We start from the raw sequence: 20,427 nt of genomic DNA on the forward strand, positions 1-20,427 counted from the left end.
TCTAGATATAGACCACTTCAAAATTCCTCCGAAGCTAGGAACTTCAGAAACTCATCTTAGACAGTAAAAACTAGCAGGTAACGAAAATGAAGTTAAAAATAAAGATTTTCTATATAATAAATATGAGTACTATGGATAATTCTCCTAGTTTAAACGATATTTGTTACGAGCAGATTAAAGATGATTACTGGTATGGTCTGTTTGGTGATTTCAAGTTGATTATAGATAAGAGTACAGGATACTTTAATGCTACCAAGTTGTGCCAAGATGGTGGGAAAAGATTCAAAAAATGGTTAGAAAACAAAGAATCAAAAGAGCTAATAGATTATATTTCCAGGGACCGAATTCGGGCCGATGAAATTATTAGAAAAGTAACAGGAGGTAAAGGTGAAACATGGAACGAAATAAGAGGAACATATGTATGTAAAGAGTTGATTTTGGATATATCTCGATGGGTTTCTCCTGAGTTTTACCTTAAATGCAATCAAATCATTATCGACTATTACACAAAAGACTTTAGACAATATAGAGAAGACCAAGAAGAGTTACAATCAAGAGTAGAAGAGATAGAACAACAAATGGAGCAATTACGATTGTACAATCAAGAACTAGAAAGCAAAGTTGATTATCTTAAAACAGTTGCAGCACCATATACAGAAGATCCAGGAAAGATACATAGGCTATTCATTATCAAAAAAAATCTTACTAAAGAACCACTTGAGAATATACTCTTTTACTATGACGAAGAAGAACGAGATCAAAAAGAAAGAATAGAACGATATAAGTATTGGGTTGGAAGAGTACAAACATGCAATTACGAAAGTAGGATTAAACAACTCAAACTTAAGTATCCAAGTATGAGTATTCTGCTTAACGTCGACGATCCAAACTCTGTCAACTTATACAACAGAGCTAAAGAAAGATATGATGATAGAATAACTTGGCACGGTTCGCATATGAACACAGATTTAAGTGATATAGATCTTATTGACAGGTTTATTCAGTTAAGAGACATTTAAGTATAAAAATACGAAAAACTAAATATACCATTGCTTTTATGGTTTAAACCATCAAAGTACAATTTAAGTGTTATGCATTACCCTCTGCTGCAACAGCGAATGCTACATTCAACATATCACCTAAATTGGGATTATTATGATATTTTCTTATTATAGCTCTCCAATCTACGTAATATCTAAACGAATATATAAAGTCTATAGATAGGTCTTGACAAGTTGAAATGTTACGTCAATCAACTCTACCTTCGAACTCTGCAATAAATTCTTCTGTTAAATTTTGAGACATCGAAATCATTTCCCAATCTACTTTGTCAGCGTAATCTCTTATAAGGTTTTCTGATAATTGTTTAGTTCCAGATATGTACCACCAATTAACTCTATCTGCATGTTCTCGTATAAAGGCTTCAGAGAGTTCGTTTTTGTAAGATATAGCATCAAAATCAACTTTATCTATAAACTCATTAATAAACTCTTCAGATAGCTTTTGGTGATACGATATTTCTCTCCAATCAACTCTATCTGCAAATTCTCTTATAAAGTCTTCTGATAAGTCTTGGCTTCCTGAAATAATCCCCCAATCAACTTTATCAGCTAATTCTCTTATAAACTCTTCCGATAAATCTTTCCATAAACATATTTCAATCAAATTAACTTTCTGTAGATATTTACGTATGAAGTCTTCTGTAATGTGATCATAGTTGTATTCCCCCTCATAATCATCATAGCCTATAGATAACCATTGTTCATCAGTCAGTGAATCTAACATCTCTTCGGACAAGTTCATAACGTTCGCATAGAGAATGTTTTGTGTAAGAAATGAGTTGTTTTCTTTAGTGGCTTTCTTGAACAAATGATCTAACATACCTATGGACACGCTAAAATTTATTTTGTCTTCATCGTTATAACCACCAATATCTAAATATTTACATACACAATCAAATACAGGTTTGTAGGATAATATTTCCTTAGCACTAGTCATGTTTGTTTTTATTCTTAGATTTTAAAATTTATTTCATTTTTGTTGGTTTTCTATATAACAAATATGGAGAAAAATTTTGATTTATTACATGATAGACTTGAACTAATTCATCATGATCTTAAACTCTTAGCAACACTACTAGAGAAGCAAATACTGTTGAAGGAAAAAGAGTTATTAGTAATGCAACAAAAAACATCTGATTTGAGTAGTGATGATGAATACAAATATGGTAGTGATGATTATGATGATGATGATGATGAGTAAGCTTACAAAAATGAATCAGTTTTAAATGTGTATATGTGACTTTGATGGGTCTTCCCATGAAAGTTCTAGACTAACACAACGAGGAAACATATGTAGGCAATGGCAGACGCGTGCAGATGTTTAAACGATGTGTTAGAAAAAATGAAAATGATCTGAAATAACCCGGTGAAGAGTACTAACGAAGATTTTCTATATAATAAATAAGATGAGTAATTATAATAAGTTTACTGTAATAGAGTTAAGGCGACAATGTAAAGAGAGGGGGATCAGAAGATATTCCCGATTAAGAAAAGCAGAACTGATAGACCTTCTTAAACAACATGACAATGAACAAAGCAGAAGTCAAATTAGAGATATATTCCCATTTAAACAAGAAGTAATTGAAGAACCAAGAATCAAAGTTGAATCACAACCAATCGATGTAAAACTTAAAAGCACAGCATTCAAATCAAGATTAGAAACATGGAGATTTATAACAACTTATAAAGAACATGATCCTCTAGAACAATATATCAATTCAACATCAAAAGCTTTAATAAATAGATTGAACATCAGCTTACAAAAACATGGATCGTTAAAGGCTAATCTCCTAATAAGCTGTCAATATAAGAAAGGTAAAGAGATTCAAGACATTTACTTCAACATTAATAACAAAGAGGTATTCCAATCATCCAATCTAAAAGAATTCTTAAGTGATGCTAAAGAAATATTACGAGCAAGAATGGATGAGTTCCAAGCTAGAGGTTCTGGATGGGCTCTTACAAATATAAACTACTTAGAGTTAGCTCTTAATAAATATGCACCATATAGAGGTTCATCATATATAGAACTACCAAATAAAATCAAAAGGAAACAAGCTGTTATCAATGTAAAGAACAAAGATGAAAAGTGTTTCTTGTATTCAATTGCCTCTGCATTGCATCCTGTTGAAAAACATCCACAACGGCCACTAAAATACAAGCAAGTTGTTAAAGACTTAGAAACAATATTAAAAGATATTCATTTTCCTGTAAAACTAAGTGACATCCCAAAAATTGAAAGACGGCTCAATATATCATTTAACGTTTATACATATAGTGATGATGAAAAATATACAGTATACGTTTTATATCATACTAAAAACAAGAAAGACATCCATGTTAATTTATTATATGTAAAAGAACAAAATGAAGACCAAGTTAAAACACACTATTGTTGGATTAAAGATCTAAGTAGATTAGTAAGCAGCCAAATAACTAAATGGAGAGCTCGAAAATACTTATGTGATAGATGCTTGTTATATTTTTACTCACAAAGTGCATTAGATAAACACGAAAAAGATTGTTCCACTCACGAAGCTGTTAAGATAGAAATGCCACCGAAAGGTACATACGTTGAATTTAAAAACTATCAATTTACGATGAAGTTGCCATTTGTGATTTACGCTGATTTTGAATGTCTGCTACATAAGGTTATGGGATGTAAACAATGTTATCCAGAAGATGAGTCATATACCAAAAAATATCAACAGCACAAACCATCTGGATTCTGTTACTATATTGTAAAAAGTGATGGGAGTAAAACTAATCCTGTTGTGTATAGAGGTAAAGCTGCAGCAAAAAAGTTCATAAGAATGTTAACGAAAGAAGCTAAACAAATATCAAACATATATAGTCAAAATAGTGAATTACCATTAACACGTAAACAGATAAAAGAGTTCAACCAATCCGAATCCTGTTCTTACTGTAAAGTAAAATATACACCAGAAAACCACAAAGTTAAACATCACGATCATATAACAGGAGAGTTTGTAGCTGCATTATGTAACAACTGTAATTTGAAAGTTAGAATACCTAAGTTCGTACCAGTGATTATACATAACTTATCTGGATATGACTCTCACTTGTTTATAAAAGAGCTAGGATGTAATAAAGAACAAATAGAATTAATACCTAATAACGAGCAACGCTACATATCATTCAGTAAAAAAGTTGGAACTATCAAATTAAAATTCGTAGATTCATTTAGATTTATGGCATGTAGTTTAGACAAATTATCATCAAACCTAACGAGAGAACAAATGGTGCACACACAACACTTCTATCCTGATGAAGAACAATTTGACCTTGTAACAAGAAAAGGTGTTTATCCGTACGATTATGTTAACAATTGGGATAGGTTTAGAGAAAGAAAATTACCACCAAAGGAAGCATTCTACAACAAGCTTAACAACACACATATAAGCGATGAGGATTATAAGCATGCAAAGAAAGTGTGGAAAACATTTAAAATTAAGAATCTAGGACAATACCATGACTTATATCTAAAAACCGATGTGTTGTTATTAGCAGATGTGTTTGAGAACTTTAGAGAAACATGTCTTAAAGCTTATGGTCTCGATCCAGCTTGGTATATGACGGCACCAGGTTTAGCTTGGGATGCAATGTTAAAGATGACAACTATAAAACTAGAGTTATTAACTGATTACGATATGGTGTTGATGATAGAGAAAGGTATAAGAGGCGGGATTAGTCAATGCTCAAAAAGATATGTGAAAGCAAACAATAAGTATATGGAAGATTACGATAAGGATAAAGAAGATTCTTACTTAATGTATCTAGATTCCAATAAATTGTATGGGTGGGCAATGAGTCAATATATGCCGTATAAGGAATTCAGATGGTTAAGTGAAGATGAGATAAGAGAAATAGATTTCACAAATATACCTGATGATTCTGATACTGGTTACATATTAGAAGTTGATCTTGAATATCCTAAAGAATTGCATGACTATCATAAAGACTACCCATTAGCACCTCAAAACATGTGTCCACCTGGTTCAAAACAATCAAAACTCTTAACAACCCTATATGACAAAGAAAAATATGTAATTCACTATCGAAACCTAAAACAATGTCTTTCACTTGGATTAAAACTTAACAAGATACATCGAGTAATAGAATTCGAACAATCAGATTGGTTAAAGAAATATATTGATTTAAACACACAGATGAGAACTAGAGCAACAAATGACTTTGAAAAAGACTTCTATAAGCTCATGAACAATTCAGTTTTTGGAAAGACTATGGAAAATATTAGAAAGAGATGTAAACCTATAAAAATAGAATGTGATCCAACAAGAGTAGAAAAACTAATTGCTAAACCAAATTTTAAAGATAGAATTATTTATACTGAGAATCTATGTGCGATCATAATGAATAAAACAAAATTAACTTTCAATAAACCAATATATGTTGGAATGAGTATCTTAGATCTATCGAAATATTTAATGTACGACTTCCATTACAATGTGATGAAACCAAAATACCAAGACAAAATAGAAGTATGTTATACAGATACTGATAGCTATATATACCATATTCAAACAGAAGATGTGTACGAGGACATGAAAAACTACATTGATTACTTCGATACCAGTGACTACCCTAAAGATAACAAATATAAGATACCGCAAATCAATAAGAAAATACTTGGTAAGATGAAGGATGAGATTAAAGGCACAATCATAGAAGAGTTTGTGGGTTTAAGAAGTAAGATGTACAGTATAAAAGCACCTCAAATAGATTTAACAGATAAAGACTTTAAAGGTAAGTTCGATAAAGAAAAGTGTTGTAAGAAGGCTAAAGGTGTTAAGAAGAGTGTTGTATATAAAGAACTGTCATTTAACGAGTATAAGGACTGTTTGATTAGCCAAAAAGAATATTATAAGAAGATGAATTTGATTAGAAGTTATAAGCACGATTTGTACAGTATAGAAGTAAATAAGCTAGCTTTAAGTTGCGTGGATGATAAGAGATGTGTTTTAAAGGATGGGGTCAATACCCTACCATGGGGACATTATAAGATAGAAGAAAAATGAAATATATATATACAATTCATTTATATAATAAATGCCTAAACAAAACATAATAAAATTAGACTACTTTCGATATTATTGCACAACATGTAAATCAATTGCAACGCAAACTAAAAATGATTGTACAAGTGACTTCTGTAGCTTTGGAAGATGTAGTAGATGTGAAAATTATGGATATGATTATATTTGTAAATGCGTAGAATAAGTTAGTTGTAGTTTTAGTTTTAGTTAGATGTAAGTTTTTATGATTTTAAATGTCATAAAAGCATATTCAATCTCACTTGGGGGTATCATTCTGTGTTAAAGTTCAATGGTCAGTGGCGGCTTCATAAATTTTTTGGCAGTTAGGGGGTAGAGGGGGGCAAAGTGGGCCCGTAGTTAGGTAACCAAACTACTACAGCTCCCTTGCTCTATCTTTGTTTGTTTGTTTGTGACATTTTTAGGCTACTCGCTGTTTAATATATATTAATACTCAGTACACTGTAAAATCGTTTCTTAGTAAACTGATGATTGAATCATACATTTAAAGTCATACTATAACCTTCGAACAGTGCCTGCCCCAGCATGGAGTGTGTACTTGCCTGCCTGCCTCCGCTCTTTCTGATCCTCACCAGCGTAAGTTCGTTAACAATTTTACCTTTGTGATTACATATATGTGTAAAAATTTGAAACTCTTGATACAATTGAGATTTGCAGGCAATGGATGATTTTAAAATTGGTAAATCGGCATTACACGTATATGTAAGACAACCGCATTTAAGTAATCACAAGTTAACCTGACAGCACCTTACCACATATAAATTTTGGTAAGAGTATAGTACAGGTAATATAGTGAAGTTTAAGGCGGACTTGTTAATTTGTCTCATTCCGTTTGACATAAAATATAATTGCTCCATCCTATCGATCTACGCTAAGTACGCATGGAAAATACGGGATCATTATTTGGAAATTTATGTATAAAATTTGTCTAATCTACGAAAATACTTCCGTGCAAGAAAATTATTTATGTAGAGGGAGAACATAGAAACAGCGTTAAAAATGTACCATGGTTACTAAGAAATTGAAATGCAAATCCACATGTAGTGATTATTAACCCTGGCTATTGTACGCTTTTCGTACCTGTCTTTCCTTCACGCATACCCAACTTCACTGATCCGCCTGCTCCCTAATGATGCATCCGTACATTCGCTTGAGCTTCAAGCTGCCCTTAATCATCATAGATGTAGTGTTACGTGAAGTGACCACCCAGCGTAAGTTGGTACGTGTTCTCCTTTGAATTTTAATACATGTATATGCTGGCATGTTACAAATCTGTACGTTGTTTGTGGTAGACACAAAGAAAAGAATTCAGATAACATTAGGACATTGTATAGGATAGTTAGAGAGTTATACATTTCAAATTATTTAATTAAATCTGGTGACGCATTTCAACTTTACCAGTGCCAAGCAAAGAATAGACACCCGCTAACAAAAGTATGAAGAATAAATTAGGAAATTATTTCCACGAAAATGCTAAGTTTCTGAGATTATGTATTCGTAATTGTATGCTTTAAGATGCATTGGTTATTCTAGCGCTGTACTCTTTTGTTCCGAATATCTGATCACTAATTTTATAAAAATCAAGTTTCTTCCATATTAAACATTTTCACTGAAGCTAAACAAACAACTGACAGAAGTATATAGCATAACAATTTTCAATAATGTTAATTAAACTCAATCTAAAATTATTATTAAGGGGCGCTCATGTACACCTTGTCTCAAAAAGGTTGAGCGCATTCTTTATTGCTGTTTCGAGGCAAAAATTTTCTAAGTCGAACTTCGGGTATCTTCGGGAAAAAGTAAACCAGGTTCGAACCTCGAAGCCAACCTTTGCAATCGGGAAAAATCTTGCAGATGTGTTTTTCGTCTTTTAAATATAATAAAACTTGTTACCAATTATATATAAAAAAGCAACATTGATTGAAATACTTAATGATACAATATTTCGAAACTGTATTAATGCCAGCACATACTTGTTTGTCATTTTGCTCTCCATACTTAGTGGAATATTTAGATACGTAAACGAATCTTTCCATATGTAAAAGAATGGTGAAAGTTAAGACATAGAACATTATTCTCTCCTGAGTACTAAAATAAAAGTCAAAGTAGAACAAAAACAGCGTTTGCAGTGGATATGAATGTAATTATTATCTTAAATACCGCTATATATCGCTAAAAGCATTATTCGAGTAGCGCTTGTGTTAGCTCAGTGGTACGCCGTTGGATTTCAAATCGTAAGGTCAAGGGTTCGAATCCCATTTGAGTCAATGTTTTTTATGAAAGTCTATTTTCCGCAATGCATGAAAAATTATATAAAATAATTACATTAAAATACGTCAGTTGTATATATATAAATACAATCATTGCAGAACATAGTGATTATTATGTTTAAAATGTAGCAGGTGTTCAGAGTACGTTGGTATTCTATGATATATGTGAATGTTAAATACAAATTAAGAAAATAATATCATCGCAATGAATAAATTATGTAGTGTATTTATTTGGAGCTATTTGTCATCGGAAGTTACTTCTGAATTTTCTCATTACAGCAAGTGATTTACGCTTTCTGAAAGGTAAAGAGACTATTCGGGTATAAAGAGAAATTATTATACAAACTCCAATCTTCGTTACAGACACAAAACTCCCGATCCCCAAAACTGTGTAAACAGGAAATTTACGAACACAAAGTCATGTGTAAGAGACTTATTTATACTCGAGAAAGAAGGCAGAATAGGATTTCTTTCCAAAGGATTTCAGTTCAATAATCTGCAAGGCTTTTGTATATGGATGTGGTCCCTTCCTCTCCGCCAATATATATAAAGTAAAAGCGATCGATATTAGTGTCGAATCCATAGTTCTCGTTGTTGCAGAAATTAATAATTACAACTCCGAAAGCGTTAAAGTCCAAATTTAACTCTCATCGTAAAGCTCCTTTGTGGTTAAGCGTATAGCGTACACGCTTTCGGCGTGGGAGACCCAGATTCGGCCCCCAGCGAGAGCTTATGTAGTTCGCGTTAATTAGTAGGTCTACGTCTCATATAACCTCACTGCTGACGGGACATTAAACTCAAAATCAATTCAATTGATTCAAAACCCATTATTATGGCGGGCGATAAAGGATGAAAAATAAAATGTCTCAAGTGACTGAGATTAGTGTCAAATCCATAGTTTGAGTTCGTGACACTGTTACAAACACAATGCCATTTAATGCCACCTTTTGGTATGAGCGACTATGCCTCCTGGATTTTGAATTTACAGGAGCAACATCAAAAGCATTGCTCACACAGCTCTAAATGTTTTGATGTATGTATACGTGTATATTCCAGCGAAACTCCGGAATGTCTGGAGCAACTTTTACCTAACATGGGAGACATATTACTTTCAATCTAAGGAAAAAAAATATTGTGGAATTCAGATACCTCAAGGGATTGAAGTTGGGAAGAGTGACGTAAAAATAGTGTAAAATGACTGATTGTAGAGTGTTATCCATTGTTTTCTCGGTCGTTGAGATAAATAGTGAGGCACTCAATGGCGTTATATCCAAATTCATCCCCATCTTTACAGGATGAGGGGCTTGGAGAAATGATTAATAAAATGTAAAAACTTACTTAAATATTTGTCGAAGTAATAGTTTTCTGGGGTCGCGATAGCGTTTCTAATAACTTTGGAATGTAGTTTGTAACCACTTCAAGATGGGCTCTTTAATCATATCAATTTCTCACCTTAAAAAGAAATTACCATCTCAACTAGTATATGTATCAAGCTAGCCTTCGCAATCGAGAAAAAATTGTGTAGATGTATGTTTCGTCTTTTAAATGATATACTAAATGTAAAATCAGATATTGAGTTGGTCGGTGGGTCAAATGGGTCAAGATTTATGAGTGGATCAGTGGATCGTAGGTCAGCAAGGCGTGACCCACTGCGAAACACCATCACTGTGACTCACACTGACCCATTGACCCACCAACCCATTCTGCTCAGTGCCTTCTAGATAGCATTTTCTGAACACTGGCAACTTTGTCTACGTTTTACTTTCAAGACCTCCATTTTTCTTCTTTTTTTCATTTGGTTGTAATGAAGAAAGAAGTTCAGGCTCTTTTGGATTTTGATATTTCGAGTTGTAACAATGGCAATAGGACTTACTGCTTGGCTTTTGAGATGCAGGCTATGAGTTTTTAGAGGAGCTAACTACTGGAAAAAATTGGTTTATTACAAATATAATCTCTTAAGTCAGTAGAGAGGATGGCGTGGATAATGGATCAAACTTAATGACGATGTATTTTAGTGGGTCGGAGTTGGTCACAATGGTTCAGAGTTGTTTATAGTTGGTGGTGGGTCAGAGTGGGTCATGGTGGGTGAATGGGTCACGTTGGGTGTTGAGTCATTGTGGGTCACGATGTGTAGTGGGTCAGTATTTTGTGGATCAAGATTTCATTTACCCACACCATCTCTTGTCAACATTGCACTAAAGAGGAGAGTTTCCGAAGGTGCGCGTCGGCGATTTTCTCAAATTTTGCATATAGATAGTACCCCACCAGAACGCAATAAATCTCGAAACGGTTCACAGTACCATCTCACAGAACTCGAGATAGAGGGATTTGTTTGATTGGCTAAATTAAGACCTCAATAATTTATCCTTCTACAAGCGAGATTTTCTTCATCGTTTCCGTGGCGAAGTCAGAAGAATATGCGGCAAGTAAACTTAAGGTTGAAGGTTCGAGCCCACCCTGGGATACTTGCTTTTTTCCCCTAGTGTTTTTACACTCACCTGAATATAAACAAATCAAGCATATGGGCGATTTAACATATTTTGGGGGAGAAATTTTGTAGTTCGTTGGCGTTTCGTTGAGTCTCTGCCGCTGGTGGTATAATTTTCAAAACCGAAGTGGGGCCACCACGGATCGTAGCTGCGGGATCACCAACTTTTGGCGAAATGTCGCCAGTTGCGCATCGGTGGTCCACTGAGGCTTACGACATGGGAGCTTGTATCTGAAAACTAAGAGAATAAAGAAGCATGGTATCCATGAAGCCCGTTGACACTAATAAAAGTCTGAAACGATGAAACAGATGTCAACACCGGAAAACATGTATTTTATAATTTCAAAGGTACCCCGTGTCGAGGAAAAAGATTTGCCCCAAGGTTCCCCGGTGGGTCTCAGGAGGGGTGCAACTCAAAATTTGAAAATGGTAAGGGGAATCAAGTAGTATGTCATTTAAAAGTATTACTAAAATTTAAAAAAAAATGGTAATAGTCCCGAGTCTTTATGCTAACTTGTGCAAAATAGCGAGCGTTCAAGATGGTAATAAATCCTTCATTAAAAACTCCTTGACCACCTCTACAAATGTGAAACTGTTAAACTATCCAGAAGAGGTAAACACTTGTCTTACCATTGCAAAAGTATAATGCACCAAGGTAAAACAAGAAGCGACCCATTATGGGTTTATTACATCACTAATATTAAATTCTACGTTCCACGATTGTGTCTTTAAGCTAAAGGACAGGGTGATTGCGAATTATGAAATTAATGCTAGAATACAGAATTGACCCACAACCAACTATGAACCACTCTGAACCATTGTGACCAACTCCGACCCACCAACGTAATCAACTTTGACCCATGATCCACGTCCTTCTCTCCATTGACTAAAGAGGTTACACTTGAAATAAAACAAGACTGTGAAATTTTCACTTATCGGAGTTTGAATTCCTACCGTCAATCGCTCAAGCACCGCTCTGTTACAATACCGGTGGATCTGACCTTTACGATATACAATGGTAAAGTGTTTCTCATCTTCCAAATTAAGATGAATTTAAATTTATCATAAATAATTATTTCTTTCTTGGTTTACATATACATTTCAGTAGAAAACAGGATGAAATTTGAAAGTATCAAATCAAGATAAAGTAGACCAACGTAAGAAGAAAAGAAAGAAAAACTAGTTTTCCATATAATTAAGCATGTCGTACTAATTTAAAATGCTCATGAAATTAAGCTTGGAATACAAATGTTATGTCTATTTTTCTCACAACTTTATGGTTTGATTGCCTTATGCTCTGAACGATCCATATATTAAACACCAGCTTCAGCAATTATTATATTAGAAAGCAGTGGGTATAAAATGCAAAGGACTGTAGTTTTCATTCTCAATTAGTTTCTCAACTAATATCAATCGTTTTCGATAATTTTTACAAATCAACCCACTACCAATTTCCAATATATAGAAAATCCCCGCCCAGCTCATAAAACACATTTTTAAAAATGCCCGGACACGTTCTGTTTATTTTTAGTAAAGAGTTATATACTGAATTTAAGCTCTCTAAGTTGAACGGCTTGTAAGATACTCAGTTTTTCGCAAAAATTCGGACACCTACTCACCACTAAGGATATGTGTTATAATGAAAGTGATATGCGTATGATAACTTCGCAGTTGGGATTGGGGCCTGATTATATACCAAATGTCATTTTATTTGACTTTGCAATTTGACCGTGATAATCACGCAGACATAGTTACTTTCAGTTTTTTATACTAGGTATAATAATTCATATATTACAGGTGATTCAAAATTTTTTCCAGCAGTTAGCTCCTCTAAAAGCTCACAAGCTGTATCTTAAAATTGAACTCCTATTGCTATTGCCACTCTTACAATTGCAAATATCAAAATCCAAAAATGCCTTAGCTTTTTTCATTAGAAATGGAGATTCAGAAGAAGAAAAATGGAGATATTGAAAGACGTAGACAAGCTCACCAGTGTTCAGAAGATGCTGTCTACAATGCGCAGAACAGAATGGGACGGTGGGTAGTTGGGGGTCGTTTCGTCCAAAGATATTTCGTCCAAAGGATTTTCGTCCAGAGACATTTAGCCCAAACACATTTGGTAAAGGGACATTTGGTCCAAAGGGCAATTTCTCCAAAGAACATTTTGTCCAAAAGACAATTGGTCCAAAGGACATTTCGTCCAAAAGACATTTGGTCCAAAGGACATTTCGTCCAAAACACAATTGGTTTAAAGAACATTTCGTCCAAAGGACATTTTGTCCAAAAGCCAATTGGTCCAAAGGACATTTCGTCCAAAAGCCAATTCGTCCAAAGAACATTTCGTCCAAAGGATGTTAGTCCAGAGACATTCAGTCCAAACACATTTGGTCCAGGGACATTTCGTCCAAAACACAATTGGTGCAAAAGACAATTGGTCCAAAGGACATTTCGCCCAAAACACAATTGGTCCAAAAGATAGTTGGTCCAAAGGGCATTTCGTCCAAAAGACAATTGGTCCAAAGGACATTTCGTCCAGGGATGTTTAGTTCAAAGCACATTTCGTCCAAAGAACATTTGGTCCGGTAACGCTTGGGGGTCAAGGGTTTGCTTCTATTAGAAGAGTAAAAGTGATGCATATAACATTATGACTCACAAGTAATACCTCCCAAGTGTAACACTCCGATTTTTTAAAAAATTGGCAGGTAGATACTACACACAAAATAAACGAATACGTGTTTTTCTGCGGAAAAGTGGTTTTAGGGGGGGTAAAGCCCCTACTCAAAATTTTGAAAGTTGACGCCCGAAAGGCAAGAAGAGGTGGACCGAAGTGAACGAAATTGTGCACAGATATTGCAAACGTAAAATGAGGGAACACGTGTTTCGTATTTTCCTGGAAAAAATGGTTACGTGGGGCACAGACCCCTCCAAACCTTTGATCACGAAATATCAAAAGTACTAATAACAGTATGTCAGATGTGTGTAAAGAACATGAAGAATTGCAACGAAACTTTGAGTAGGGACAATACGCAAAAAATAAATAAATACGTTTTTTTATTTTCTGCGAAAGAACGGTTTTAGAGGGCAAAAGCCCCCATCCAAAAATTTGAAACTTGAGGCCCGAAAGGTCACAAGAAATGAACCAAAGCGAATGAAATTGTGCAGAGATATTGTAGACATAAAATGAGGGAATATTGGTTTTGTATTTTCCTGAAAAAAAGAAAAAGGTTTGGGTGGGACACAGACCCCTACAAAACATTGATCGTGAAACATCAGAAGTGCGAATAACAGTATGTCTGAAGTGCTTAAAGAACATGAAGAATTGGAACGACACATTGTGTAGGGACAATACGCAAAAAATAAACGAATGCGAGTTTATTTTCTGAGGAAAAACGGTTTTAAGGGACAAAATCCCCCACCAAAAATTTTGAAATTTGCGGCCTAAAAGGCAAAAAGAAGTGTACAGAATTGAATGAAACTGTGCACAGATATTGTAGACGTAAATTGAGGTAATTGGGTTTCGTATTTTCCTTTAAAAAAAACGGTTGCGTATATCACGGACCTTTTAAACTGTTGACTACGAAATGTCAAAAATGCAAATAATTATACGTCAGAGGTTCTTAAAGAGTATGGAGAATTGCAACGAAACCTCGTATGGGGACAATTCGCAAAGCAATAAACGAAACGTGTTTTAATTTGTGCGGAAAACAGTGTTAGAGCCTAGGCCTCCTCCGAAAAAAAGTAAATATTACCATAATAGCGCAGAAAGTAGTGGACCAAAGCAAATGAAATTGTGGGTAGACATTTTATAGATCCTATGTAAAATAAGGTCTTTCGTGTTTCTGAAGTATCCCTATCCGTTTTGCTTCAAATTTGGCACATCAACAGCAAACAGGAAATTAATCGACACGTGTTTTTGTTTATGCGGAAAAACATTGTAAGGGTTAAAGGTGCCTCCTGAAATGCTATAAAATACACTATACTGTTGTTGATCTGCCAAATTTGAAGAAATCAGATGGAGACACTTGTGAAACACAAAAGGCCTTATTTTCCGTATCCAATATCGACATACAATTTCATTCACTTCGGTCCACTTCTTCTTGGCTTTCGGGCTTCAACTTTCAAAACTTTGGGTAGGAGTTTTTGCACCCTATAACTCTTTTTTCGCAGAAAATAAAAAACCCGTGTTCATATATTTTTTGCATATTGTCCATACACAAAGTTTCGTTGCAATTCTTCATGTAAATTTAGGCACTTCTGACATACTGTTACTAGCACTTTTGATATTTCATGAGCAAAGGTTTGGAGGGGTCCGCGCCCCACCCAACCATTCTTTCTAGAAAAACACGAAACCCGTATTCCCTCATTTTTCGTTTACAATATTTGTGCATGATTTCATTCATTTCGGTCCACTTCTTCTTGCCTTTCGGGCGACAACTTTTAAAATTTTAGGTGGGGGCTTTTGCCCCCTAAAACCATTCTTCCGCAGAAAATAAAAAAAACACGTATTTACTTATTTTATGTGTAGTATCTGCCTACCAAATTTTTATCAAGATTGGAGTGTTACACTTGGGAAGTGTTACTTGTGTAGCTTCTTATTTCTAAAGGAAATTTTGAAATAGAGATTTATTCTGCAATTTTCTTTTCGATAAAAGAAATATATGTTGAGATATTCAGAAAAAACGTAAACGCCTGAAAACTAAATGCCCACCTTTCTTTGCTTTCATTAATAATTTTACAAAAATACAGTTTTAGCTTCGCAGAAATACAGTTGTAGCTTCGTTGGTTAAGGAATTCACCTCCCAAAATGATAAACAACCCTTTGAAGAGCATACTCCCTCTTCATTTGCGGACAACATTGCCTCCGTATGGTCATGTGAATCTTGTATTTGGTTTGAGACTTTGCAATGGATATCTTAAATGTACTGTGCTGTACCGAGAAAATTAATATGAAAGCAAAAGTATATACTATATTTGCATAAGGAGTAACACTGAAATAAAAATACAAGACAAGTTAACAATTCTGGTTTGTCATACAACTCACTAATTATGTAGAAACGTCTGCCGAAGTTACACACTATCAATAGTCTACAAATAGAAACCAGACTTGTGGTTAACCTGAAAAGATACGTATATTCTACACGAAATGTTCCAACTTTCATCTTATATTTGTCAATCACTTTTCACAATGTTGCAGCCAAGAATGTGACTGTTTAAGAGTATTATCTTTGGACACTAAGAATGTATTTCACACATGTGTATTTTTCTATTCTCAGTATTTCTTCAAAGATACTTGACACAAAATTTTCCACTTTTTTAACACAAGGGTTTGAATACCTAATATTTAACTTACTCAAATTTAAACTCCATTAATTTTAGTTACCGGTACTTATTTTAGAACTATTTCATTCACAACATGAAAATTTTAGATGTCATGTTAGCAGTTATTACAGCAACATACTTCACACTACAACCTTTCCCTCACTCCTGTTGTTCGGCCATGTTGTTTTCAGGCGTTTACGTTTTTCTGAATATCTCAGCATTATTTGTTCTATCAAAATGAAAATTGCGGAATAAATCTCTATTTCAAATTTCCTTTAGAAATAAGAAGCTACTGAGTCATAATGTTATATGAATCACTTTTACTCTTCTAATAGAAACAAACCCTTGACCCCCAAGCGTTACCGGACCAAATGTTCTTTGGACGAAATGTGCTTTGAACTAAACATCCCTGGACGAAATGTCCTTTGGACCAATTCTCCTTTGGACGAAATGTCCTTTGGACCAATTGTATTTTGGACGAAATGTCATTTGGACGAATTGTCCTTTGGACCAAATGTCTTTGGATTATATGTCTCTGGACGAAATGTTCTTTGGACGAAATATCTTTGGACTAAAAGGGTGGCCACCGGGTGGGCCAGTGTGAGTCACGGTGAGTGGTGTTTCGCAGTAGGTCACGTCCTTTTGACCCACGATCCACTGATCCACTCACAAATCTTGACCCATTTCACCCACTTACCAACCGACCCACTGACCCACTCCATCTTTGATTTTAACATGTCTTGTTTCATTTAAAAGACGAAACATACATCCACATAATTTTTTCATCGATTGCGAAGGTTGCCTTAATATCATAATTGTAATGGTAATTTCTTCTTAAGGTGAGAAATTGATATGATTAAAAAGCAAATCTTGACGTGGGTACAAATTACCTTCCAAAGTTATTAGAAACGCTTTCTCACCCCGCAAAACTATGAATTCGACAAATATTTAAGTAATTTTTGAGATTTTAATTTTAGCTCTCCCAGGCCATCATCCTGTGAAGATGAGGATGAATTTGGATGTAATCTCCATTGGGAGCATCACTATCCATCTCAACGACCGAGAAAATTATGGATAAAACACTAAGATCAGTCGTTTTACATTATTTTTACATATCACACCTCCCAATTTCTATAACTTCATACTACTACAATATTTTCTTCCTAAATTGAAAGTAATATGTCCCCCAAGTTTGGTAAAGGTTGTCCCAGACATTCCAGAACTACGCTCTCCTTATTAGATGTGCTGGGGGATCTTACTCTTACTGGAAGTTGAACTTAAACTTAAAGGTCATCAGAACTGCTCCCAATGAACTTGGCGACCACGAAAGATATGGGTTATATACTAACATTGGTTATTTTCAATTATTTCTATATGTCACAAATTTCACAAACTCCTTCATTGTGTTAATGAGGGCTTAACTTACATGGCATCTGAAGTTCCAATCTTTACCTAAGAGACCCCCAAAATTATAGATTCGACACTAATGTAGGTCTTTTTTTTATAATTTTGATGTCAGTCCCTTTCATTCCTCCTAGGACAGCAAACGGATACTGCCACTGCTAGGACTAAATTTGGTCTTAAATGGCATTAAAATTTCTACCAATTAATTTATCGAACAGTGCTGCATTTAGAAGCTCGGCGTCCCTACGCACTTTTGCTCTCGGCGCCCCCAATAACTACACATTTCTCCGTCCCTTGATCCCTAACTTATAAATAAAACTTAATTCGAACATGCTTAATTAGTGAATTTATTGCAGTTAAATACCACTCACTAGATGCTACAGCTACAATTACGTAACAAAAAATAAATGGGAAACATGTTCTGAATTATTTTCAGATTTCTTACACTATCATTAAATATATTAGAATAGTAAAAGAGGATTGCTCATGAAATAGTATATTTGCTCTCGATTTTTTTAACTTTTTCATACGAAAAAAATTAAAATTTTAAACTTTGCGCTCTTCAAATATGTTGCCCTCTAGGCACGGACCTAGTTGGACTAATGGGAAATCCGGCACGGAAAACTTACGCTTCGACTCTAATATTGGTTGATTTCGATATTTTTTTGTCGCTACGTAACCACCCTGGGTGCTAATGGGAGCTTAATTGGACTTGAATTGAAAGTAGAACTGTTTACCTAAGCGACCAAGAAACTATGGATTCGATACTAATATCGATCCTTTTCTAGCATTTTTGATATATATCCCGACAGTACTCTTTTCCAGATTGTAAGAAATATGGTTAAAATTGCTCTAGACATATCAGAATTATGTCGAAACACACACATACATCCACTTTCATATATATAAATACAGAGTGAGCGAGCGAGAAAGTGAGAGAGAGCGACCAAAGGCATCACCACTTCCACATTGCAAAAGCATATATCAGGTATTGAATTGAAAATCTATGTAAAGACCTTCTGCTGTGGCATGCTTCATAAGGACAATTCCAGTCTGCTCACGTGACCTTTGGGGTTCATGAATTTCTTGCGAGCGTTCCGACTTTGGATTCTCTGTTTATACCCTCTTTTTATGCCTCGGATAATTTTTCAAGAATATCAATGACATGCTGTAATACGAATGTTCAGAAGTAACCCCTATATGGCAAATAGCTGCAAATAAATACACTACATAATTTATTTATTGCCATGATATTATTTTCTTAATTTGTATTTAACATTCACATATATCATAGAATGCCAACGTACTGTGAACACCTGCTATATTTTAAACATAATAATCACTATGTTCTGCAATGATTATATGTTATATATATACAACTGACGTATTTTAATGTAATTATTTTATATAATTTTGCATGCATTGCGGAAAATAGAATTTCATAAAAAACATTGATTCAGATGGGATTCGAACCCTCGACCTTATGATTTGAAATCCAACGGCGTACCACTGAGCTAACACAAGCGCTCCTCGAGTAATACTTCTAGCGATATATAGCGGTATTTAAGATAATAATTACATTCATATCCACTGCAAACGCTGTTTTTGTTCTACTTTGACTTTTATTTTAGTACTCAGGAGAGAATAATGTTCTATGTCTTAACTTTCACCATTCTTTTACATATGGAAAGATTCGTTTACGTATCTAAATATTCCACTAAGTATGGAGAGCAAAATGACAAACAAGTATGTGCTGGCATTAATACAGTTTCGAAATATTGTATCATTAAGTATTTCAATCAATATTGCTTTTTTATATATAATTGGTAACAAGTTTTATTATATTTAAAAGACGAAAAACACATCTGCAAGATTTTTCCCGATTGCAAAGGTTGGCTTCGAGGTTCGAACCTGGTTTACTTTTTCCCGAAGGTACCCGAAGTTGGACTTAGAAAATTTTTGCCTCGAAACAGCAATAAAGAATGCGCTCAACCTTTTTGAGACAAGGTGTACATGCTTGGGATTCTCACTCACTTGTTGTCCAGCAAGTCATTGGCGATTGAAGGGATTAAAATGTGAGTAATTTTGTTTCATATTATGATAAATATAGCCTTAATATACGTATAAAGTAAATATATTCACTGCTATTTGTGCAAATGTAGCCTTTTATTCATGAGTTTAAGTTCGTCTTTCACAAGACTCATAGCTGCCACATACAACGCCATTGAAACTGCCTTAACAACCACCTTAGCAACAAGTTGTTTGTAACCAATATGGCTGCGCCCAGTAAAATTCACAGCAGACGACTTCAGCAGCGTATTGAAGATTTCAAGTTCTTAACAATTTCAGAATCTGAAGGACATTCCTTCAGATGGTTAGAAATAAGACCATAGCCTAATTGTAAAGCAAAAGAAATGGAACACTTTTGATCACACATAACTGTTGTAGCCATTTGCAGTGGCTTCAGTACTCGAACGATATCTTCCATGATTTGCCACTTGTCTTCAGTTAATTGTAAATTCCTTGCATCCATAGGTTTAGTGACATTTCTATCAGAGAACACTGCAATTATTGCTTCTCTTTGTTTCAGCAACCGTTCGATCATCGAATATACACTGTTCCAGCGAGTCTTTGTATATTGAATAAGGCGATGCTTTGGTAACTTCAAAATTTCTTGTTTCTTTTCAAGCGCGACTGAAGCAGTGGTGCTATGTTTGAAGTGCCCTACCACTTTGCTATAGATTGAAATTATATTTGTTACCTCGCTTTTCTCTAAACTGGTCAGTATG

This window comes from Thermobia domestica, chromosome 18 (assembly GCF_964235325.1).
Source record: "Thermobia domestica chromosome 18, izTheDome1.hap1.1, whole genome shotgun sequence".
NCBI classification, from domain to species: Eukaryota; Metazoa; Arthropoda; class Insecta; order Zygentoma; family Lepismatidae; genus Thermobia; species Thermobia domestica.